Genomic DNA, 25,873 nt, shown 5'->3' on the forward strand with positions numbered 1-25,873 from the left:
CGGCCTATGCAGAAGTTGAGGGGAGTTAACAGGTAAATCGCAGGTAGGACTTCGGGGAAGAACGTGCCAGGCCACACACAGGCTCTGTGAGCGAGGGAAGTGGAGGGGATGGACTGAAAGAAGGCCAGCGTGGCCCTAGGGCGCAGACAGAGCTAAGGATGCGGGGCGTGGGGAGAGGCCAGCCACTTAGCCTGCAGCAGTGAGACGCCATTGGAGGGTTTTGAATCATGGATGTGATGGAGTGGATTTAAATTTCGAAAAGATCATTCTGGATACAGGATGAAGATCAGATTGCTGGGGGCAGGGACAGTGTGAATGGCCCCCGATAGTAGGCTGTTGCAATTGTTGTAGTGAAGGATGATCATATCTAGGTTGAGAGACGATCGTGTCAGGGTGGACGGATCTAAGAGCTATTTAGGAGTGAAAACCAACGTGGCACACTTAGGGACCCAATGGGGTGGGTGGTGGGGGGAGCAAGGTGCCTCTTGGGATTTGGACTGAAGCTGCTGGGTAGAGGCAGTAGAAGTCACTGGCGCAGGGACCACCGGAAGAGGAACAGAGGAAGGGCAAGACCATGAATTGCATGTTAGGGAGGTGGAGCTTGGGTTCTCAGGTTCTTTCTGACACCACGTGGTGTCTTGTATAACACTACTTCTCTCATTCTCCAATGGGGTGTCCAACAATTCAATTCTGACTCTGTCTACCTCGAGTTAGTGTCAAAATTCACAAATTAAAGGCTCATCCCACAAGACTTCCTCCACTTCAGATGCCAGCTGCAAATAGGGTGCTGAGGGTACCCACATTTCTGCCCAGCCAACTAAAAATGCAGGACTCCTAAACCATCCCCACCCAGGTTCAATAACGACTCACAGAATTCAGGCAAACACTTTACTTGTATTTACCAGTTTATTATAAAGAGTAAAGTCAGGAATAGCCGAATGGAAGAGATATAAGCCAAAGTATGGGGATGGGTGTGGGGCTTGCAGGGCCTCTCCAGGTGCACAACCCTTCAGGCACCTCCATGTGTTCCCCAGCCCTGAAGCTCCACCAACCTTGTTCAAGACCTCAGGAGCTCAATCTCCACCCCCTCCCCTTTCTAGAGGTGAGTGGGTGGGCCCAAAATTCCCAGTCCTCTAATCACTTGGTCTGTCTGGTAACCAGCCCATCCTGAGGCTCTCTAGGGAGCTCACCCTGCCACCTCATTCACATAAACTCAGGTGTGATCAAAAGGGGCTTTTTATATTAATAAATAACAGAAGATTTTTGTTATATCAAAATAACAATAGCAACATAAGTAATAACAAATTTCTTCTCAGAAAATTCCAAGAGTTTTAGGATCTCTGTTCCAGGAACTGGGGACAAAGACTGAATGTATATTTTTATTATTCCACGGTAAGTCTAGAGCTGAGAAGAAGAGGAGAGGGCCCAGGACAGAGCTTTGAGCAACTCTGACGTCTGTGGTCAGGAGCACCTGCAAAGGGGACAGAGCATGAGCAGCCAGAAAGGTTGGAGGGGACGGGAGAGAGCTGTTCCTCAGAAGTCCAGGAAGAACTTCAGAAGCAGAAATGGCAAGCACGCCACTTGGGGCCCATGGGGACTTTGGGATCTGCTCCCTTGCCTCCTGAAGGGTGTAGAAGCACTGGGTGTCCCTTGCTCTGGCACACTGGGTGGTGAGACGACTTCTCTCCCCGAACTTTCCCCGGGACAGGGCCCAGGTCTTCTCTACTCTGGGATCCACATCCCTGAAGTTAATAGTTAAATGATGCAACATGCAAAACAGCTTTGAAATTTATACCATGTAGTCTACCCCCCTGAAATGTATTCAGTCCTAATTCAAATATCATGTGCCTCAGCTACTAAAATCTTTACTCCAGGCATTCAGAGGCTCCTGGCTTTACCATTGGTTCTGGTTATGTTGCTGCATGACGAACCACTCCAAACACAGTTGTTTTTTAAAGTAAGAACAGCAGTTATTTTATTCATGAATCTGCAGATTGGGCAGGGCTCCCTCAGGGACAGCTTGTCTCTTCTCTGTTTGCAGTGGTTTGCAGGCTGGGGCTGGGATCATCCTATCACCAGGTTGGGGGCCTGGGCTGGCAGAAGTCAAACAATTCAGGTGAAGTCTTTGGAAAGGAATTTATCCCTCTGCATTGAAAGCAGAAATGGTGCTGGGCCCTCCCTAGGTGATGTACCAAGGCAATATTATTATACATGCAAACCTGTGGTCTGATCCCACAGGTAGCTCCCTCAAACACTTCGTAAGGATTCTAGCACTGCCTTTTAAGCACAAACATTTGCCAGATCACCAAATATTTCAAGTGGTTCACAGGCCACCCTTGTGCAACCTGGGATAGTTCAATGTTTCCCCTGGTTACCCCACCCAGCACCAGAAATTGTAAGCGGGTAGAACAAAAATCTGGACTAACTTGGTCAGGTAACAAATCCAAGCCTTATAGCTGCCAAAGCCAGAGAGCAGGCCTCCTAAATCAGATATTTCACAATGTGTTCTGCTCTTACAAACTGACAGGGGCACATGGGAAATGGAGGTGTGTAGATGCCAGTATGACTAATGACAAAGGTCATGAAACACACAGGACCTGGGTAACTGCAGGCTGTACTCTGACCTCATCTGTGAACAGCACTGGTCTTTTTGTTTTATGTGGCAAGAAGGTATATATAGGGTTCCCAGCTAAATGGTTGGGATGATGTGGACTGGGATATCTGGCACCTTCTGTCACCATGTACTACACTTTAAATGCTAGCCAAATCACAAACTTGGGCTCCTTCATTCATAAGGTAGAGTCACATAAACGTACAGATGAGATGGCATTGAACACCTATTTGTGTATCCCCACTCTAAGTGCTTTTCAATGTTGAGGACCTTATTCCCAAATTTGGGAATTTGTGGTTTGGTAAAGGCAATCCTAAATCTTTCCATGGTAATAAAATCAGAGTTCAATACCACTATACAAACACTAGAAGCATTCCAATCAAAAATTAATAGCCTCTGTTGTACTCCAAAATAGTCATGCCCTGGATACACTGAGGGCTCAGTGAGGAGGAGGAGTTTGTACAGTCATTGGCAAAAAATTCTGCTTCTGTGTGAATCAGAAAGGACAAATAGTGTCTAATTTATACCTTTAAAAGATAAAGTTAACACTCTTTATCAGATAGATGAGGCGTATCCATTTTATTGGACTCACGTATTCCCAGGATTGAGAGGCTGGTTTAATGGGATATGCTGAAGAATATTTAAATTTTTTTCTGCTTACTTATTCTTGTTCCAATCTATGTCCCTCTTTCCTTTTGCCCAGATCTCTTATCACTCAGCTACTGACCCAATTCTCTTCACAACCACCGACTTGACTCAGCTTTTAATATGTGAAACTTCCCGTGAAATTTCAGACAGGGGAAATGAAGGGAATCGGAACATGCCACCTCAGGACGTGCCACTTTGACACATTGATATTTTGAACTGAAAGCAATTGAGAAGATGCTGGAAGAGCTCTGTAACCTTCCCCTCTCCTACCTTAAAGCAGGGCATAAATGTGCTATGAGAAAGGTACCCTCCTTGTACCAGGAAAAAGAGATTATTCTTATCACTGGAGATGGGAGTCAACACCAAGATGAATCTGTACAAACAAACCTACTAAAATAACCTTTATCTTTCATCAGTTTCCTCCATATATTTCCTAGTTACTTTCTCACAATTTACTGGCCTTAGCCCAAACCTGTTTTTTTCTTTGTCTTGTCACATCTTTACAACTTATCATTCTTTTTAAAATGGTTAGGTAAGTTCTCAGGCCTATCCACTTCTTTGGGTCTTTGTTGCTTATATATGAAGGTCTCTGTGTACACATAAGAATACTCACATTAGAGGATGCTGGTACTTTAAGACAGGCGTCTGTTAACCTTCTCATTTGCCTGCAAATTAATAAACTTCTCTTTCCTTCTCCTCAAACCACTCATCCTCATTCTTATGATGCAGCCTTGGGAACAAGTTCCAAACTTTTGAAAACACCAAGACAAGCTTAAGAAGAACAAGGTAAATACAAACTGGCATAGCATACCGGGCTGTCAGACTCCATGTGAATGTAAAACATACCTCTGACGGTATAGTAATGAATTTCTAAGCCTGAGGGTGTTGGATCCTAAAATGGGTCATCTAAGATGACCTGCGATCTTCCTCTCTGATTGTAACCAGCTCCATGAACAAATTTCAATGACCCTGTTCCCTATATTTTTTTATAATCCACTCTCTTAACTAACTACTTGATCTTTTGAGTTGTTTCCCAGAAAAGATGGATTTTCTGCAAGACAAAGGAGTTGAGATTCCAAAGGCCCCAAGGCAGGCTTCCTGACTCCATGACTCACTCTCCTCCTTGACCTACCCCCAAGGCACGTGGCCCCTTCTTAAAAAGGCTGCTATCTCCATTAGTCCTGCAGACAGATTTGAGACAACTTCTTTTGCTCTTCCAACAAGACATCTGTCATATTAAAAAATGCCATTCTTCCTTGGGAAAAAAAATTCACATTTAATAAAATTTGTATGCTTTTCTCCTGTTAATCTGCCTTTTGTGAGTTTGATTCTCAGGCCCAGCCACAGAACCTAAGAGAGTAGAGGAAAAGTCATTCCTCTTCTACACCAGACATAATATGCCAAGAATTTTTAAAATATTTAAAAACTTTAAATATTTTAAAGGAGCAAAATCATTTTAGAAATAATTCCCCTAACTCTTCTTTAGCTTTTTGAAACAGATTAGCTTGCTTAAGTTAAAGCCACAGTGATTTTTCAGGGTTTAACTGCAGCAATGGAAACTTCCAAGAAAAATACTGTATAACTTGAGGGGATCAAACTCTACAGCACCTTGGGGCCCATTTATCAGCACAACTGAAATATGGCAAAGGAATACACTTGCAGTGGATTTGAAAAAACATGACCATGCTTGCCTGGATCATTTTTCTCTCATATGTGTGCCTTCTCATAGAATTGAGGAAATTTAAGGGCTCAAAAAATAAAGCCAGGAGAAATTAATTTGTTTAACCAAGCCATGTAGCCGACCTAGAAGAGCCAAGACTGGAATGGTATCTGGTACGGCTAACACTAACCTCTCACATCATTTCTTACCACCCTCTCGTGGCCCTGCAGGATGGTGGTGACTATTACATTACATCCAATCACAGGTCTTGGAGGCTCAGAGAGGTGCAATGAATTGCTCTAGCTACCTTGGTAGTAAGCTGCTGAGCCAGGATTTGGATTCAAGCATGTCTGGCACAGTACTGAGCCCCATTGCAGCCTCCCTGGGCTTCTACTTAACACTAGTGATGTTGCTTTTGGTAAAAAAAAAAAAAAAAAAATCAGCCCCCCAGTAAGAAGGGAACTTCTCACTTCCCACAACCAAGGAGATGAGACATTAATAAAAAAGATTTAAGGCTTTGAATTTTTTATATTCTTAATCTCTTTGGCATCTCCAGTGTGCTTTACTTATGTTTCTGATCAAAACTTTAACATGATTTGCATAATCTTTTCTCAGTGTAACTTGTTAGAGCAGACTGGCCTAAGGATCAAACCAAAAATTTTTCTGAAATTAACAGTTATTTAAACTTTAAATCCTAAAGGGACCACTAGAATCTAGGTAACTTCCTATCTATTAACACTTCAAGTCTTAATTTGTTATATTTATTTAAACTTATATGGTTGTTATGCTCCATTTAAGTCATTTTGTGTATATTTCATACATTTTCTAATTTGGATTTAGACGACTGTAAATACCAATCATGCTAACGCACATAAATGCATATGTAAAAACTTAAGTTCTCAATATACGTGACATGATCCTAACTGATGAACAGAAAGAAACTTTAGGGGTCGAGGGCTGGTACCAGTCTCCTACTTCTGCACCCCCACAGGGGAGCAGTGCTTGTCCCCAGCCTCTTTGGGCTTCTGGGAGGGAGGCCTTCATTTGCCTTCCCAACCACAGAACTAAAAGGTTAGGGAAATGACCAAGTTTGGCATTTCTCTTCGAAGGGAGGAAGGCAGGGAACCCCCACGTCTTGTGTCTTCACTATACGACAGGTGCCTCGTCTCCTCCAAGGAGGAGGAAACTTGGGAGGCAAGGAGAGGGCCTGCCCAGCACGCACGTCCCCTTCCTCCTGTCTGACGGGTGTCCCGTCTCTGCCCCACACAGCTTGTCGCAGGGAAGCCGACTCCGGCTGCAGAGGGGCATCTGTGTGACCCGCAGCCCCCACCCACGGCCGCTCCAGGAACGAGCTCGGCCGCAGCTTGGAGATGTGAGGGACCCTGAGAGCCGGCGCCCAAGGAAAGTCTCCTTTTTCCCCAAGGGAGAGCAAGAGGAGACGTGGCCTCGCGTGCTCCCCTGCACATTGTTGCTGCACCCAAGCGGTCACAGGCACCTTGCTACTGGTGGAGGTGAGGCGATGAGCACGACAAGTGGAAAGTACGAAGAACTGAGGTCCTCGACGTGATCAAGTGATCAAGCCGGTGAGTCAGCTGTTGGAGTTTTCAGCAGGATAACTCTTTGCTCTGATGGCCCGCTGCAAACTTTCTAAGATCTTTAACAACCCTGAGCTCTACCCTCAAAATGCTGCTAGCAGCCCCAGGAATTGTGACAACCCAAAATCCTACACCTCTGTTTCCGAACGCCCCTCCCTGGGTGCTGGTACCATCGCTGACCCGCAGGGAACAAAGGAGCTCTGCCGCTGCTTCTCCTATTATGTGAGAGAAAAAATACCACCTCACCGGTTAGGCCAGCTTGACTCGAGTTTCCTGCTCCTTGCAGCCCAGAGTGCCCTCACAGGAAGGCATTATTTCAATAATTTTGAAAAGAAGAATAAGTTGATCCTCAAAGAGGTCAGGGAATGTGCCCAAGGTTACCGATGAGCTGGTGGCAGAGCCAGGATTTGGCTCAAGGTCTGACTCCACAACTTGCCTATTTTCTTCCTATCTACTGTCAATGGAAAAGAAGCCAAACTCTGAAAATAATTTAAAGAAGTTTATTCTGAGCCAAATTTGAGGACCATGGCCCAGAGCAACGCCTAAGAAGCCTTGAGCAAGTGGATGTGCTGTGGTTGGGTTACAGTGTGATTTTATACGTTTCAGGGAGTCAGGGGTTACAGGTAAAGTCATGAATAAATACATGGAAGGCACACGTTGGTTTGGTGGGCCCCCTCCCCTTACAGATTATAGGTGGGTTCAAAGGCTCTTTGATTTGTAATTAGTTAAAGAAGTGAAGCTTTGTCCACTGGCTTATACTGTTTTAAGATAAGATAAGGAACTCTGTTAATCAGAGGCAAGCTACCTGACTTATGTTTGTTGTGTGAATTGAGGCCCTGCAGGTTTGTCTTGCATGGCTAGCCGTAGGCCTGTCAATGGTTACAAAGGATGTCCCCAAGAAGGGAGGGGGGCATGATGAGGCACGTCTGACCTTCCTCTCTTGGCCCCCAACTCAGTTTTAGGGTATCCCCTTGGCCAGGAGGGAGTCCATTCAGTCCGCCAGTCAGGGGGAGCCTTAAAGATTTTATTGTAGTTCACACTACTTTCCCTTCAGTCATACGAAGTTACTCCGAACTTTACTATTGTGAGTTTTCTCTTCCTATCAACTTGCTCCAAACAAACAAACCTGGTTAGTTTGTTCAGTGGGAAAAAACAAACCAGCAAAGCACAGAATGTGGGGGAAAATACACACATACACACACACACACACACACACCCATATATTTGCTTATCTATGCTTGGCATACTTCTGGAAAGATCCGTAAATCTGCTTAGCAGGGGTTCCCTCTGGGGAGTGGAGTGAAGGGGCTGGGGTGTGAGGTGGGAGGGAAACTTTTCATTGTAGATCCTTTTATACTGTTTAAGTTCTTTATCTTGTGCAAAGATCTTTCAATTTTATAAAATAGTAAAATTCAGAAAGCAATTATAAGTAAATCTTGTGTATATTTTACCACAATTTCAAATATAATAAAAAAATTTTTGAAAAAGCAATGTAGCACTCAACATTGCTTTAACTGGATTCATCACAACACTGACTTCCCTCACTGGCTTTCTTTGGCCACTGGTCTTACTCCTGTGCCCACTGCTCCTTTCCTTACAGTGTTTTTCCTGCCCACTCTGCTTTTCCAGATCACGGTTGCCCACCTCCAGTCGTTTGCCACAACTCTGATGGCAGAATCCTCCCCATCCCCTGCTCTGAGGCCAACAGCATACACCTACAAGTACAGTCCACACTCCTCACCGCGACATAATCTGACACCTGCTTGCCATCCTCCTCTTCTTTATCCTGGTAAGAAGTCATTTTCTGCAGAGCTCCTCTAGAAACCCCCTGGGCTGATGTGACTCCCAGGCCACTTGCTGCAAATCTGAGAAGCTGCACTTTTACCTGTTTTACACATTGAGATTCCCTAAGATTTTGTTTGAGCAAAAGAACGCCACAGCAAAACAATATCATCATTACCACCACCATGAGCATCGTTATCACGGCCATCACCAGAACCACCATCATCATCGTCATCGCCATTATCTCATCATCACCACCACCACCACCACCACCATCATGATCACTATCACCACCACCATCAGCATGATTATCACGATCATCACGAGAACCACCATGATCATCATCGCCATTATCTCATCATCATCATCACCACCACCACCACCGCCATCATCATCATATTTAAAAACCAGTGCCCCAGGGAAAACTCTTCCAAATCACTTCCTTTTTTTGAATTTTTTTTTTTTTCCCTTCTCTACTCTGAGGAACAAATCACTTCCTTTAAAAGTACTTGTACTCTTCTCATGGCCTGGAATATTCTTCCTCTACTGCCAGTTATTGAAATTACCCTGTCATAAAGGCAATTTACAAATTTTACCTCCTTTTGTGCCATTTTTTCTGGCTCAACCTAGTCAGTAATGATGGCTTTCACTCAGAGGCCAATTTCTGTTGAAACTACTGAAACTTAAGTCCTTTGACCTCTCCCAATGTATTTACATAGTCATGCTTTTGTAAAATTTGCAAGAGTAAGGGTTTTAACTACAATCAGTTAAGGCCACTTGTGTTGGGTGGTGTTGAAGTGGCCAGTGGCAGTTTGGGGATCCAAATGAGGGGCAGGTGAATCGGGGACAGATGAGAGGCAAGTGGGCTTAATGGGGTATGAGCAGTGGTTTGCAGGCTCTTGTGTGTCCACCTAAGGCACTGTTAGATATTGAATGGTGTCAGGATGGCTTCCAGGATGCTCCCGTGGCCTGCTGTGCCCACTCAGCCAGTGGCGTGGCAAGAAGGTACAAGGCCAGAATCTACAGCATCATATGAAGGTGTCCTGGTGACAAGCAGCTCCCACCTGGCTCCAAAGGATGCCTGTGCCAGCCCTTCTCCTGAGTGTGGGCAGGGCCCAGAGACTCCGTCCTGCTGGACAGTGATGGGCTAGCACTTGAGTGTCAGGTCGCTCGCTAACACTCTCACTTGCCGACACTGATGAAGCCAGCTGCCGCGCTGTGGGATGCTTTATGGGGAGGCTCACGTGGGAAGTCATTTTTTTTTTTATGGTGATTGTGTGAAATAGAACATATCAGATTCCTGTATGTGTGGGCACAAACCTATGCTACATTTTATAAAGCTGATACATGAAGGAAATTTCCAAAATTTTCCTACAATACTATAGAGGAAAATGTATTATAGAGACATGTCATGCAATTAATAAAAAATTACGTGTTGTGAATTTGTGATGTCTGTAGTATCCGTTGGCTTTTAAATTTCAAACTTTGTTGTTATTTATTTTCTCCTTCTAAATAAATATTCATTTTCTAACCTAATTTTTACTTGTAATTTTATAAGCTTTTTTCTTAAAAGAAGTCTTTGTCCCCTCCTTCCACCACCCCCACAATTATAAAAGTTGCAGCCTCTACATAATCTGGATCTGCCCTTTTTAAAAAAAAAAAAAGAACTTTATTTAAAACTTTGATGTTCTGTTACTCATGGATTTTTGCATTAATTGTGATTTTTAAAATATTGAATTAAGATATTATTTCTCTGGATTGCTGAGGTTTCTGGCCCCACCCCCTTAAATCTGGTGCCCAAGGCAAGTGCCTCGCTCACCTCCCCTGAGTCCTCAGCAATCCCTGCCAGTTGGAGGTGTTTGAACAGTAACCTGGGACACATTTCCTCCTCAGCAGCCAGCCCTTGGGTTAAGGTTTAATTTAACGTGGTTTTGAAAAATTAAAATATATATACAATCGCATATGCCTTATATGCATGAGTATCATTGAAAAGTTATCTAAAAAACTAGTAGTAAAATTTGCTGTGAATGAGGGAAAATGCAATGACAGGGAGGAAGCTTGCCTTAGGAACTTGTCTTAGAAAATGTAAATTTTAATTTTTAAGGTAAAATTTCTGAAGATAAATATATTTTTTCCTTATTACAAAGAGATTTCTCAAATTTATTGCATTACTCTCCCTTTTTGTTTTCCCTCAATACTCTTATACTGTGGGAAAATTAGAACACACAGATAAAGTGGGAACAGGGAGATGAAACATTCATACTCTCACCATCTAGCAGTAATCCTGTTAATTAATATCCTGATGTTTATCTTTTTCTCTCTCTGCCATTTTTTGGTTGCACTTGGCATCTCTGGCCCGCTCCTTACCATACTGCCCGGGCTGGGTCTGACTTCCCTCCAGGTCTTCCCTCTACTTAGCACATGCTGCTTGGAGAATAGGGACGGTGTCTAATTGGTTTTCGTAACTTTCCCAGAGTGTGGTATTGGAGGCATAGTCTGAACTAAAGACCTGGGAGACAGAACACCTGGGTTTAAGCCCCAGTGCCATGGTTTCTGCAAGTTACATGACCACCCTGAGCTGCACTTTTCTCATCTGTAAAATGGGATAATATTAGTCCCTACTTCCTGGGGTCGCTGTGTACATTAAAACAGGAAAATTCATGCAAATTGCTTAGCACAGAGCCCAACATGTGTTGGTGCACAATAATTGCTTGCTATTATTGCTTATTAGCATAGTGCCTTCATTCATTAATTGAACACATTTATTGCATGCCTGCTGTGTGACAGCTTCTAGGTGCTGAGGACACAGCCATCAATAAAACAGACACAAATCCCTGCTTTCTAGGAGCTCACATTCTAGCGTCTGGGAGTGGGAGACAAACAACATAAAGTAAATACGTGAAACACATGGCACAGCTGGTAACGATGTGTGCCGTGGCAAACACAGCTCTGCATACAGTGAGTACTCATTAGAGGGTTAGTGAGCCCTTTCCCTCACCAGCCTCCCCTCCCCCACTCTCTCCCTGTCCCAGGGTCCCCGCTCCAATGGGATTAAATAACGCCCGCAGGGTCTGTGCTCCCGAGTCGGGCAGCGTGGACAGCAGGCAGGGGACCTTGCGCGTGTGCCTGGAGCACCAGCCAGCGGGGAACCAGGCCCAGGGATCACGGGACGCTTGACTCTGTGACGTCAGAAGACAGCAGCAGGTGTTTTGACATCAGTTTTCTCCCGGATGATCACAGTGTTGTACTCTCAGGTTTGCCCCTTCCCGTGATCGATAGTGGTGGCACTGTGAAGTCGGGACGGGACGGTAAACAGCCGCTCTGGGCCCCGCGGGGGCAGGTGCGGGCGGGGTGTTCTCGGCCCAGGCCGTCCCCGTCCTGTCTGCTGCCAGGACTTTTCACCCTGCTTACCTTTGCTCTGCTCCTGGTGACGTTAGACGTCACCTTTCAAAACAGACCACGGCCTCAACTTTGACCCCAGGCGGCGTGTGGGTGAATAGACGACAGAATTGTAAGGGAAATCTCTGCTTGTAAACAAGCAGAAGCCCAGCGGCGCCCGCCGGGTCAGCACGAGTGAGCCCAAGCCTAAAATAAACCAGAGTGTGGGCAAGTGCAATGTCTGTTTAAAGGACAAATAAAACTGAGAGCCACTTCTCCATCAGCACGTGCTTTCCACAGCACATCTAGCGCTGTGACAAATGCAGGGTGCTCTTGTGAGAAGATTTGAAATATGTGAAAGCTAACTTATTTCTGCAATCTTCCCATACCCAAGCCTTAACAGATTAGTTCTCACAAAGTTTAAATCCTCACACTGTATATTCATATTTAATCATTTTATTTATTTATTTATTTATTTTTACTATTAAGTTGGTTAAGATTCCTCAACACAGATTGTTTGCTGCAACCTGACATGGGATTTAATACTGCTTACTTTGTGTGTAACAGTAAAGCTTAAAATGATTAAGATTTGCAATTTTTCCTTTTTCCAAACATAAAGTTTGTCATGAAAGCCACAAAACAAATCCATCAATTTCTCTATCTGGTAATCAGTCTACAAAACAGTCCCCTGTGAGCCTTCCTTCCTGGTGTTTACACCCCTCCCATGACCTGTGTAACCAACAGGGAATGGTAGAACTGACAATGTGTGCCTTCCAAGGCTAAGTCATGAAAGACACGGAGGATTCCCCCAGCTCTCTCTTGCTTTGGGGAAGCCAGCCGCCATATTGTGAGAACACTCAAGCAGCCCTGTAGAGCAACCAGCACCAATTAGCTAGTCATGTGAGTTAACCTGCTTGGAAGTGGATCTAAGCCTTTGAATGACTGTAGCCCTGGCAGACATCGTTGCTGCAACCTCCTGAGAAACTGAGCCAGAACCACCCTAATAAACCACGTCCAAACTCCTAACCCTCAGAAACTGTAAAATTGTAAACGTATACTGTTGTTTAGCTAAAGACATTGAGTTTGAGGTAATTTGTTCCACAGCAATAGATAACTAATATATTCTATGTACATAAATATCTGTAAATGCTTAGCAAAGGTCAGAAAAATGCACAGAGGGAATGTGGTGAATTTGGAGGAGTTGCAGTAGTAACAAAGAAATTAATAAATTAATCTGTATTACTTTACTTTTTCTCCCAGGTGCATAGAGGTATGTTTCAATGGTATAATTAAAAATAATTTTTAAGCCAAAACTTGGAAGCAACCAAAATGTTCTTCAGTAGGTAAATGGGTAATCAAACTGTGGTACATCCAGACAACAGAATATTATTCAGCAATAAAAAGAAATGAGCTATCAAGACACAAAAAGACATGGAGGAAACTTAAACACATACTACTAAGTGAAAGAAGCCAATCTGAAAGTGCTACAAACTATATGATCCAAGCATATGACATTCTGGAAAAGGCAAAACTATGGAGACAGTAAGATCAGTGGTTGCCAGGGGTTGGGGAGGAGAGAAGGGTGAAGAGGTAAAGCACAGGGGAATTTTAGGACAGTGAAAGTACTCTGTGTGCCACTGTAACTGTGGATGTATGGTGCTATGTATTTATTAAAGCCCATGGAATGTGCAACACCAAGACTAAGCCTTAATGTGAACTATGGACTTTAGTTAAAAATAATGTGTCAGCCGGGCATGGTGGCCTGCACCTATGGCCCCAGCTGCTCTGGAAGCTGAGGCAGGAGGATCCCTTGAGACCAAAATTTCAAGGCTGCAATGAACTATGATCGTGCCTCTGAATAACCACTGCATTCCTGCCTGGGTGACGTAGTGAGACCCTACCTCTAAATAAAAACCCCAAAGCAAAAACTCATCTCAATTCACACATTGGAGGTGAGTGAAAAGAAAAAGAAAAAAATAATATTGTATCAAGAGTGGATTTTGAATGTTCCCAACACAAAGAAATGATAAATGTTTTAGGTGATAGATATGCTAATTACCCTATTGATCATTACATGTTATATACATGCATTGAAATATCACACAGTACCCCATAAGTATGTATAATTATGTGTCAATTAAAAATAATAATAAAAGCAAAAAAATTAACTTTTAAAAAGATATGATGAAAATAATATATCAATATTGTCTCATCAATTGTAACAAACGTACCACATTAATGCAAGATGTTAATAGGGGAAACAGTGTGGGTGGGCTGGCAAAGGAGTTATGGGAACTCTGTGCTTTCCATTCAGTTTTTCTGTAAATCTAAAACTGCTCTAAAAAATAAAATTTATTAGAATTATTTTAAAAATAAATTTTAAAAGATGAGCAAAGACAAATATACAAACCCAGATATCACATCTAATTTTTCAGGGAACCAAATCAGGACTTCCTGGGACAGCAACTTTTCTAAGCAAGGTGGGAAGGTTGATTCATTTGTCACCCTTATTTCTGCCAGTTTTTTCTTTCAGCCAGCAGATGGGATACAAGTTCAAAAACCTTGACTTTGGAATGAAGAATATTCTAAACATATATTAAATACATGTCTTATAGGCATATACTGTTAAAACATGCCTCAAAAAGCCAAACAGAGATTGGGCATGGGCTCTCACAAAGTTCCTGGAGGCTCTGGGGCACCCAGCGGATCTGAAGGAACGTGGCCGTGAGCCTCACCGCGTAGCTTCAGACCACCTGCTGCCCTGGCCCCCAAGCCAGGTCCCTTCACCTAGAGGCCAAGTTGACCAGCCGGTTCCTGGGACCAGGATATGCCCGCTCTATGGGTCAGGTTGCCAAGATGCTAGTGGGAACAGAGAGATGAAGAGCATCGTCCAGGGTCTGGGGAAGGTGGGACAGTCACTGGAAGAGTACCAGGGCAGGGGGCACTTAGGGGGCTGGGTAGGGCCAGCCTGGAAGCAATGAAGGGATGACTGCAGTCACGGTGATGGATACACTCCCCCATCATGGTCCACGGCGGTGCCCCGCATTAGATCTGTGGGGGGGGGAGGAAACTGCACACAATCAGGTGTATTGTCACTCACTCATTGAACAAATGTCACTGTGGGCCAGGTCGGTCTGGGGAGACAGAGGTGAACAAGCCCAGGTTCCAGTGATGGTGGCGATTATCCTCCTGTGGGGCTCAGACCATGTCCAAACAGCGATTCACACAAGTGTGTAAGGTAACGGCCAATGGTGAAAGCTGCCATGAAGAAAATAAAGCAAGGGAAGGGGACAGAGAGGGAGGGCTGGGGGGAAGCCTGGGGGCTGGAAATAGGAGGTGGACTAGTGTGCCTTCTAGGACCTCAGTCTCCCCAGAATAGCACCTGGTCTTCTCTGAGCCATCTCCTGGTGCACTGGTCCCCATCTCCTTAGATCCTGCCATTTGCAGTGACTTCCTAGAAAACAAATAATCTAAGCTTGCTGCCTGGCTTACCCCATTGAAAAATCCTATTCAGGATGACAGTTCATTGAGGGCAGATGTCCACAAGTGATTCCTCCTGTGCCTGTTGAGAAGGGAGGTGGAGAGATGGGAATCAACTCCTGGGAGGCTGGTTTGTGAACAGGCAGCTCCGGTGCCTGGTGGTGGACTGGCCACGCCACCCTCCCCTGTGGCCCTCTTGACCATGGGACAGTCAGCACCACGTGGGTACTGCCAAGGACCCTTTCCTGTGAGACTTCCTCCTTCCCTCCCCCTCCTGGCTTGCAGCAGGCTTTGGTTTGCCATAAATCTAGCGGTTGCATTCATCAGAGATCAGAGATTCTAAAACGTGCAGCCTCTCCCATAGGGTACAATTTCAGAAATCACCTGACAGAAACTCATGTGTCATTTGCTCACAGAGATAAATTTTGTCCTGAGGGTCGCCTGGGTCTTAGGTAGGTGAAGAACCATGGTTAAAAAGGATGAGCTTTCGGCCAGGAGCAGTGGCTCACATCTGTAATCCTAGGATTCTGGGAGGCCAAGGCAGGAAGATTGCTTGAGATCAGGAGTTCGAGACCAGCCTGAGCAAGAGCAAGACCCTGCTTCTACAAAAATTACAAAAAACAAAAACAAAAACAAAAAAACAAACCAAACACTAGCCGGGCATGGTGGTATGCACCTATAGTCCCAGCTACTCGGGAGGCTGAAGCAGGAGGGTCGCTGGAGGCCAGGAGTTTGAGGTTGCTGTGAGCCATCGTATGTTACTGCACTCTAGTCCAGGCCAGGGAGCAGAGCGAGTCTCTGTCAAAAAAAAAAAAAAAAAAGAACGAGCTGCCAGTAGAAGAGCTAGCTGGGCAGCCCCAGGGAGGGAGGCTTCTAACCCTTCCTGCTGGAGTGCCTCACGGATGCCATCCCTTCGGCCATACTTGTCTTGGGCTTTTATTAAAAAGAAATGGTGAATTAAATAAAATAGTGATGCGGAAGAAAATCAGAGAGGTCATGAAATTAAGGAGAAATCACTATCACTGAGACATTAATGTAATAGTATTTTAAAGCAGGAGAATAGAGGGAAGGAAAAGGCAACATATCAATAGCAAACATCCTATTACTGTGGAGGTGACACAAAAGTACCAAAGTTAATTATACGAAAGTTGAGCCGTGCACACGTGTGAAAGGTCTCCGTTTCCAGGGAATTACAAAGCTGGTAACATCCTCAATTATGGCATAAATATTCAGTCTCTGGGTGTTCATTTCCCCCAATGCTCTGTTATTCTTTGCACGTGAACTCATTTTTGTGGGTTTTCAGGGGAGTCCGGGAGCCCCAGGTGGTAAAAATGTTGCTACAGGACAGAACAGTACAAGGCCTCTCTCTGCCAGTGCCGCTGGGGATTTCAATGGCTGTGGGCCTGTTTTGGTGTTCATTTTTCAGATTTTAGTGCTTGAACCAGGCACGCCTTGAACCCCAAACGCCTGTACCTTGTAGCTGTTGCTGTTGAACACACATCTGACCTGCTGAAGCCGGGAAAGTGAAAAGTGTGGGAGGAAACAAACATTTCTACACTTGTCTCATTTGTGGTTATAAGTAGAATTACTCCTTTCTGTTTTAGAGTTGCTTACTATTTCATATAAAACAAGAGAAAATGCAATAGAATATTCAAATAATTGTGAAATCCCAATTTCATAACTGCGAGGCAGAGGTGGCGGTTCAGCTCAAACTGGACCGCGGACCGCATGACGGTTTCTGTAGGCAAATTGACAATGTTAGTTCATCACGTTTGGGATAAAGGAGATAAAACGCTAAGGCTGACAAATAAGTCAAAATCATAAAAATAGAAAAATTGAAGGATTAAGAATGAATTAAACATGAAGGAGTTGAAAGTAACATACCCCCCAAATAAGACATTTAATTTGGTTTTAAATAATAAAACTAAACATTTAAGAGAGATATAATATTTAGTGCAATGAATATTCCATTTAATAAAAGGTACAGAAAGTGTAAATTATTTACAGATTAACGTAACAAGAAATACATAGGCTCAAGTCTGCATCTTAAAGAAATCTGTATTTCTACTGAGAGACACCAAAGATATAAATAAATGGAAAGCTCTACCCTGTGCTTGGACAGGAGGAAACAATAAGAGAGAGATGTCAATTCTTCCTAACTGAAGCCACAAATTCATTGTGATCCCAATAGAATAAAAATATTTTGGAGAAGCATATACTAAAATTTATGTAAAAATATAAGAATATCCAGGAAAATTCTGAGGAAATTTTTTTTCTCAGAATGAGAATGAGAAGAGGGTTGGTCCCAAAACATACAAAAGTATTTTTAAAGCTATTTATTTACTTTAGATTGGCCCTGACATGTGAATATGTGAACAGGTCAATGGAAGACAATAAAGACTCTAGAAGTAAGTGCAAATACCTATGAGAATTTAGTGTGTGTACTGTTTTTATTTTTAATTTTCTGTATATGATGATGTTTTGACATCTTTAAAAACTTTTCTGGCTGGGGAGAGACTGCCCCTCCTGGGGCTAGCCAATTCTCAGAAATGGGCTGGGCTCAGCCAGGAGCGTGCCTTCGATGTGCAAACTAACCCGTCCAAGCCAGACCCCTCTGGCCCTTCCACCCAGGAGGCACTATTCCTCGGTCTTAACCATCCCAAGGCCACTGCTATAGCCCAAAGCCTGCTGGAATGATTCAAATGAGCCAGTCCTAAGCTGTTCACCTGCCCTGCCTTTCCTTTCCTGGAAACTCGGCTTTCCCCTCACTCCTGCTGCTTCCTCCTCTGCCCATGCTAAGGCTTCCCCATGTGGCCCTGCACAGCGTGCCTCCTGTCCCCAGGGCCTGTGAAGGTCACAAACTGCTTTCCTGAGCCTCGCCTGAGTCTCCTCTTGTGGATGCACCTGACCGGCCCTCACCTAAGAGAACACGGAACAGTACGTGATAAAGGTGGCGTTTAAATCAGTGGAGAAAATATGAATCATTTCATAAATACTACTGGCATAACTAGTTGGCTATGGGGGAGTGTCTCCCTCAAATCTAATTCTCAAAATAAATTGCAGATAGATTAAAATTTTTAATGCAAAAGTGGAAACCCAAAGGGAATAAGAGAAAGCATGAGGAGAGAAAACACATCTCAGACTGGGTTAATCAAGAAACAAAACCAAAAGCCATACATGAATTTACCTGTGAGACAGAAAAATTAATTTACCTGCATAAAAAGCCAACGTTTATTCATGGCAAAAATTATAATAAACAAAGCCAAAGACAACAAGTACACAGTTAACAATATTCTCACCACCTGTGACAAGGGAGCCTCTTTGAGGGCAATGTATTAATAATATCTATCAATGTTTTCAAAGCAAATAGTTTCAATTTACAGCTCTACTTCTAGAACTTGATCCCATCCTTTTGTGTGTACATACATATTTCTCCTGAAACACTGTAATAGGAAAACTTCACGTTCTAGGAAAGGGTTCAATACACTGTGCCACATTCCTAATTTATGTTGCAGGGGCCGAAGGAAAACTTCTTCACCCCCTGAAGGTTCGCTGAAAATCAACTGACAAAAGGCAGATTAATAGAAAAGGCATACATTCAGGCATGAGGTTTTGATAGGAAGAAAACTTTCTAAAGAAGAAACTTTTTAAGAGAATTTTTTGGAAACATAAAAAGGATTAATAGAAAAGGCACACAAATGTGTGACTGTGCGTGGCGAGGGGTGATCACAGAGGGACTGCCCCACGGCACAGTGGGGTACCAATGGCCATACACTGACCCTTCTTCAGGGAAAGGACAACCGGTGAGTGTGGATGATTATAGGGGGATAGTGAGTGATTTTTAGGGGGATTCAATGGGCTTGAAGAACATACAGTGGCCTGGGACACAGTCTTTGGGCCCACTCAGCAGACAATGGTTTGTGACAAAAGTCCACGCAGGAGTGTTGACAGACGTCAGTCTTTCTTCCTGAGACATGAGTTCAGTTAACGAAAGCTCGGGAAAGGGACCAGAAGTCATTGTTTTCTTCTTTGGCTGGTGCGACTTCAGGCAGGTAAGGGAACTTCAGAGAACAACTTCATCCTGTGCTTCGGGGGAGACGGGGCCTGAGGCAGGCAGGCGGCGAGGTCAGGGACCTTGAGGCTGCTTCAGTTCATGTCAAAGTGCATTACTTTGGGGTATCAGTTTCTTTGTCTTTTTTTTATTATGGTGGTACCAAAGTTTAGGTTAGGTATATTGCCCTTTCCCACCCCCCCAATCAGAGCTTCAAGCGTGTCCATGCCCTAGATGGTGCGCAGTGCACTCATTATGTGTGTGTACACCCATCCCCTCCCCGCCGGGTATCAGTTTCTGAGCCCCAACAATGTTAAGGGTGCAGCTCTTACGAATATTGGAGTAGCTCTTTGTTTGTTAATACGAAACAATCCCCAGGTTACAGTGCTGAAAAGAAAACACGAAAGTGCTGCACTGTGTGAATAGCAGGCTTCTGTCAAAGGCCAGGAGTGTGCCCGTCCTGCACACAGAGGACTTCCGGGAGGAAACACAGGAAGCCAGCATCAACTTTGCTTCTGGTGACAGAGATCAGGAGCCCAGAGGTCCTGCTTGCTTTTCATTGTAAACACTTTTTATCATTTTCAATGTCATCAAATGCTTTTACTACTTTTTCAGTTAAAAGCAGTTAATAAAAAATCAGAGACAAGTTGGAAGCAAGAAGTGTTTACCTTAACAGAAGATAAAGGAAATTAACAAGAAAAAATGGAAAACAAACAGCAAGCATTAAAGCAATTTGATACGTAGGAGACACAGGGCTGTAAGACCGAATAACGCGTTGATAAAAGAAGAAAATCCCAGGGGACTAAGAAAGGTGCAAGGGGAAGGACAGCCGCTGGAGGCAGACGGAGCCAAGTGTCCTCCGCGGAGGACTCAGGCTGGACACCGGTTGCCCACGGGTCCCCCAGGGACTCTCGACGCCGAGCCACGCGGAGCCCAGCTGAGGCTCAGAGGTGGAAGGAGGCAACGAGGACAGAGAGAATCCAGGCTAGGGGGAGGCGGGGGACACGCAGACAGTCCTCCAGGCCGGCTGCCCTGGCACTGTGGCCGTGGTTTGGAGAACAATGGCTGAGCGTGGGAGTGTAAGTTACAGAGGTGACCTTAGCGCACCCTGCTGCCACAGACAGGAGAGAGGGGGTCAGGACAGCTTGTTGAGGGTGTGGGTCTGGGCAGAAAGCGGGTGGCATCCAGGGAGGGCTAGCAGCTCTGGACAAACGTCCCCTGTCACGCTGTGCAGGACCCGTTTCCAGTAGGGACCCGTGTGACAAAGAGAAGTGGTGGCTGCAGTGGTCTCATCGGACTCAAGTCCCGTCCTGTCTCCAGGCAGAGAGAGGCCCGGTTGGACTCCTCACAGGGTGGAACCCTAAGAAGGAGACACTGGACCTTATGCAAATGGAACAAGAAAACTGTAGTCGTATTTGGAACCTAATGTAGGGGAACAGGTCACACAAATAACTGAATAAAGGCAAGTGAGGGTTTCACTGGGAGCGAGGGAAGTTTGAACTCCAAAGCTAAGGAGTCCCTTCGGGTCTTCTACACTGGTGTCCTCCGTGCAGGGTTGTGGGACAGGGTTGGGGGGAGAGATTGGGAAGGTTTTGGGCGCCCCCTCCAGGTTAAAGTGTGTGCAGGCTTTAGCAATTCGGGCAGTTCTCCGGGTGTGGTCCACGGCCCCCAGGGCCCCGCGTCTCTCTGAGGAAGGTATGAAGGGAGTGTGAAGTTGAAACTATTTTCACAACAATGTAAGACATTATTTGTCCTCTTCACTTTGTAGACATTTGCACTGATGTTACAAAAGCAATGGGAAGTAAAATCTTGCCAGTAACACTTTAGAATATCCTGGATAAACCAATAAAAATGATTAATTTTGCTAAATCTCAGCTCTTGAGTACACATCTTTTTGATATTCTGTGTGACAACGTAGGAAGTACATAGAAAGCACTTCTACCACCGAAATCTGAGGGTTGCACCTGGATGATTGAGTTGCGGGTTGAACTGGCTGCTTTTTTCATGAAACACTATTATTTTTACTTAAAAGAATAATGAGTAAACTACAAATATTCGAACTTGGGCATCTGATGGACATTTTCTTAAAAATAATTCAAGTGAGTCTCTGACTTCAATGAGAACAAATGAAAGAAGGCATTGCCTGGCCGGGCGGCGTGGCTCACGCCTGTCACCCTAGCACTCTGGGAGGCCGAGGAGCAAAGATTGCTTGAGCTCAGGAGTTCCAGACCAGCCTGAGCAAGAGCAAGACCCCATCTCTACCAAAACTAGAAAAATTAGCTGGGTGTGGATGCTGAGGCAGGAGGATCTCTTGAGCCCAGGAGTTTGAGGTTACTGTGAGCTGTGATGATGCCACTGCACTCCAGCAGTCTCTGGGTGACAGAGAAGAGACTATGTCTCAAAAGAAAAAAAAAAAAGAATGCCTTGCCAATGTTAAAATATGAACCTGAAGGGAAAATGATGATTTTGACATACTTGTATGCACCGTGAGCTTGACAGCTTCCTGGTATTTAAAGACTGTTATAATGAGATCACCAGTGAAACAAATGTGATTTTTATATTGGATAATGAAAGCTGTCAACATTTGGAAGATCTGCATTTTTCAGTGAACCATGTTTTCCAAATGATCAATCATGATGTTACAAAACCATGCATAGGTAAAAAGATCCATGCAAAGTGCAAGATAAACCAATTGTAATGTAATAGAGTATGACCAGTGCATTGGTAAGGTTTCAGATTCCACACTGTTTAACTACCTTAAAGAAACTACATCCAGTTGAGTTCTGGTGTCGTATCAAAGAAGAATGTCTGCAGTCATCTGAAAAGGCTACTAAAAACACTCCTTCCTGTTCCAACTATATTATCTAAATGAGGCTGGATTTTCTTCATATCCTTCAAGTGGAACATATATCACAACTGATCAAATGTAGACATAGATATGAGAATCCAGCTGTCTTTTTAAAAGTCAGTTATTAAAAACACTTGCAAAACAGCCAGACAGCCATAGTGGCACACACCTGTAGTTCCAGCTACTCGGGAGGCTGAGGCATGAGGATCTCTTGAGCCCAGGATTTCAAGGCTGTAGGGCTTTATGATCATGCCTGTGAATAGCCACTGCACTCCAGCACATTTAGTGTGAGACTCTCTCTAAATAGTAATAATAACTAATAATAATTCAATCCTAAGACCCAATATTTCAATAACCACTGATCTGAGATACTAGTAGGTCTATCTGGCAGGATGTACATTGTTTTTATTCTTGGTAGGTCCCCTTTGGCCCTGTCTCCCAAGCCCTGCTGAACAGAAGCCACAGCTGACCCTCTGAGTAGACTCTGGCATGGGGCCAGAGGTGTCTCAGTTCAGGATCCTTTCTGCCCACGTGGAAACTCTCTCTGAACCTGGGTGGATTGTGGCAGAGGGTAGGGTGGGAATACATTCAGTCCTGAGATGGCAGTCAAGAATATGACATGCTTTTAACTATACCAAGGGGATTTGGGGGTGGTCAGTGACATGGGACAGGAGACAGGTAGTATTTGAGTCAAATCTAGAGGGACGTGTCCTATTTGGCTGGGAATGTGACGTGCACAGGTCTGAGACAATCCTAGGCATGCTGACTCAATCAGGGTGAAACCGTGTCAGTTCTTCTTTGGTCTACTCTCACTCCCACCCTACTTCTCTTCCCATGGCCAAGTCTCCTTCCAAGACTCCTGTGGCATGCCTTAGGATGAGGCTATTCCCAGAGTCTGTTTGGAAATACCGGCATGCCTGGAGGCTGAGAGTAAAGGCTTAACACTTGGTGTTTGCACAGACACCCCATGGAAAAGCCAGAAGCTTTGGAGTAGGACAGACTCATTTGGGATTCCGGCTTCCCTCTCTCCCTGCTCTGAGATTTTGAGTCAATCACTCCAAGTCTTTAAGCCTCAGTTCCCTCATCTGGAAAGTGGACCTGGCAACACCAACCTCTCAGAGTTGTTAGGACAATTGATCAAGAACATGTGTGGAAGCACAGTGCTGGGGACGAGGCCTTCACACGATGAATAGTGATCGCTTCCCCTCCTTTCCCACTCCCTCCTTCCTCTCTGCAGAGACATTCACACTGGGGTTCTGGTCACAACCAGGTGACTGCTGCGAGGACAGAGCCATCCCGATGTTAGCTCCTGGGTGAAGCGAAGAGGTTAATTAAGCTAGGAAACACAATGTGCACCATGTAGATAGCCATGTTAACCATTTTCTGCTAGTAAGGAGTCAGCAAGAGCCTGGGCATTACTCTCAGAATTTGTGGTGGGATAACCAGCCTACCTTAAGTCTGATTAAGGCACATTCTGGGAGGCTGTTCACCTGTTTTTGCCCGCATTGGATTCTAGATGTTTTTACTGTAATAGTCAGGCAGAAGGTACCCAATGAATGTAAATATGCTTGACAGGGTCCTTACCTTGGGACTTCATGAAGATGTCAAAGAGATTGATTGAAACTGCCCGAGATTCCGTCAAACAAACCAGGAATTACATACAGTTGTCTGCACAGTTAACTTGGAAACAATACTAAAAATACTATAATTTCCCAGGGAGTCTCATTTTCATGTCCAATTTCTTAATGAATGTTGCTTTATCATGTCTGAGCATTTATTAGCATTTGCAGTAAGCTCCCTTCTCTGCTTATGTGACTGTCCCAAAGTTAAGAATAGAGTCCTCATCCATGGTGTTTTAGAGGAATCTGCTTTTTCTAATATTTCTGACAAAGGTCTACTACTACTTATTCTGCAGGGAGTGGCCTCTCTCTCTTCTTCTTAGTCTACGTGGGCTACTGTGACAGAACAAAACACCGTAGACTGAGTGGTTTATGAACAACAGATATTTATTGCTCGCAGTTCTGGAGGCTGAGAAGTCCAAGATCAAGGCAGCAGCAGATTCGGTGTCTGGTGAGGGGCTGCTTCCTGGTTCTCGCTGTGTCCTCACATGGTGGAGGGGCAAGACAAGGTCTCTTTGCCCTATGCCCAGCCATTTCATCTTCTGGATCCTGTGCTCTGCGGAGCTGTTAGAGGGCTGGAGTGGAGGAAAGGGTTTATCTAGCTCACTCTCTGGCAAGAGAAAGAACTTCCCGATTTGGGGTAGGAGCGGAACACAAGAACCCATTCTGTCAGAAACAGGTCATCATGACGTTTCCTGTTTAACACCATTTTAAAAATCCCGCCATCCCCACTATCTGCAGAGGTTCCAAGGGGATGACTGCTTGACACCTCATGTCCAACACGGCCAGTACTACATAGCACCAAAGTAAGTAGAAACATCTTGCCTGTCTTCATATTTTGCATAATCACAATACGGCTTTTGGTTTGCATGGCTACATAAGATCAAGAGGCGGCAACTGGTAGTGTGTGTCTCTTCACTAGAAATGACCAAACGAGAGAAAAAGAAAAGCATTACTTTTTAGTAAGAAGAAATGGCTGGTGGGAGCAAGTCCAAAAATGAGTGTACACCCTCCGCAGAAGCGAAGCAGGTGAGAGTGGTGCACAGAGATGGCGGGTGGGAAACCAGGTTCCTTGAGGAGCACAGGATGCCTCTTTAATTTTTAATAAAAAATCACTTTTTAAAATTATGGTAAAATATATATAACATAAAATTAACTATCTTAACCAATTTAAGTGCCCAGTTCAGTGGCGTGTACATTCACATTATTGTGGGACCGTAACCACCATCCATCTCCAGAACTTTTTTCATCTTGTAAAACTGAAAATCCCAAAATTATATACTGTAGGTTGGATTCCAATCAGCTTAACTTCAATAGCATACGAATAGTCCACTCCTGTATAGCTCCTATATGGCTCTGTCACTTTCAGTTATCAATGTCACCAAATCGCATTTTTATGCATTGTGTAGCCAGAAACATAAACTAATAGTTATTTTTTAATACATAGGCCTCTTAAATCATGTAGAAAATAAAAAGTGGAGTTACAAATCAAAGTTACAATAATACTATTTTGTAGTTGTCCATGTATTTACCTTTACCAGAGATCTTTATTTTTTCATATAGCTTTGAGTTACTGTCTGGTGTCTTTTCATTTCAACCTAAAGGACTCCCTTCCTGCAGGGCAGGTGCTACAGTTTGGATGTTTGACCCTCCAAACCTCAGGTTGAAATTTGATCCCCAGAGTGGTAGTGTTGGGAGGTTGGGTCATGGAGGTGGATCCCTCATGAATAGATTAATGCCCTCACTTGAGGGGTGAGTGAGTTCCTTCACTATTAGTTCCCATGAGAGCTGGTTGTTTTTGTTTTTTGTTTTTTGAGACAGAGTCTCACTCTGTTGCCTAGGCTAGAGTGCCGTGGCATCTGCCTAGCTCACAGCAACCTCAAACTCCTGGGCTCAAGCGATCCTCCTGCCTCAGCCTCCCGAGTAGCTACAGGACTACAGACATGCGCCACCATGCCTGGCTAATTTTTTCTATGTATATTTTTAGCTGTCCATATAATTTCTTTCTATTTTTAGTAGAGACGGGGTCTCGATCTTGCTCAGGCTGGTCTTGAACTCCTGACCTCAAGCAATCCTCCCTCCTCGGCCTCCCAGAGTGCTAGGATCACAGGCGTGAGCCACCACACCCAGCCAAGAGCTGGTTGTTAAAAAGAGCCCAGAACTTACTCCCCCTGCCCCATCTCCATCTTGCCTCCTGTCTT

Source organism: Eulemur rufifrons, chromosome 18 (assembly GCF_041146395.1).
Source record: "Eulemur rufifrons isolate Redbay chromosome 18, OSU_ERuf_1, whole genome shotgun sequence".
NCBI classification, from domain to species: domain Eukaryota; kingdom Metazoa; phylum Chordata; class Mammalia; order Primates; family Lemuridae; genus Eulemur; species Eulemur rufifrons.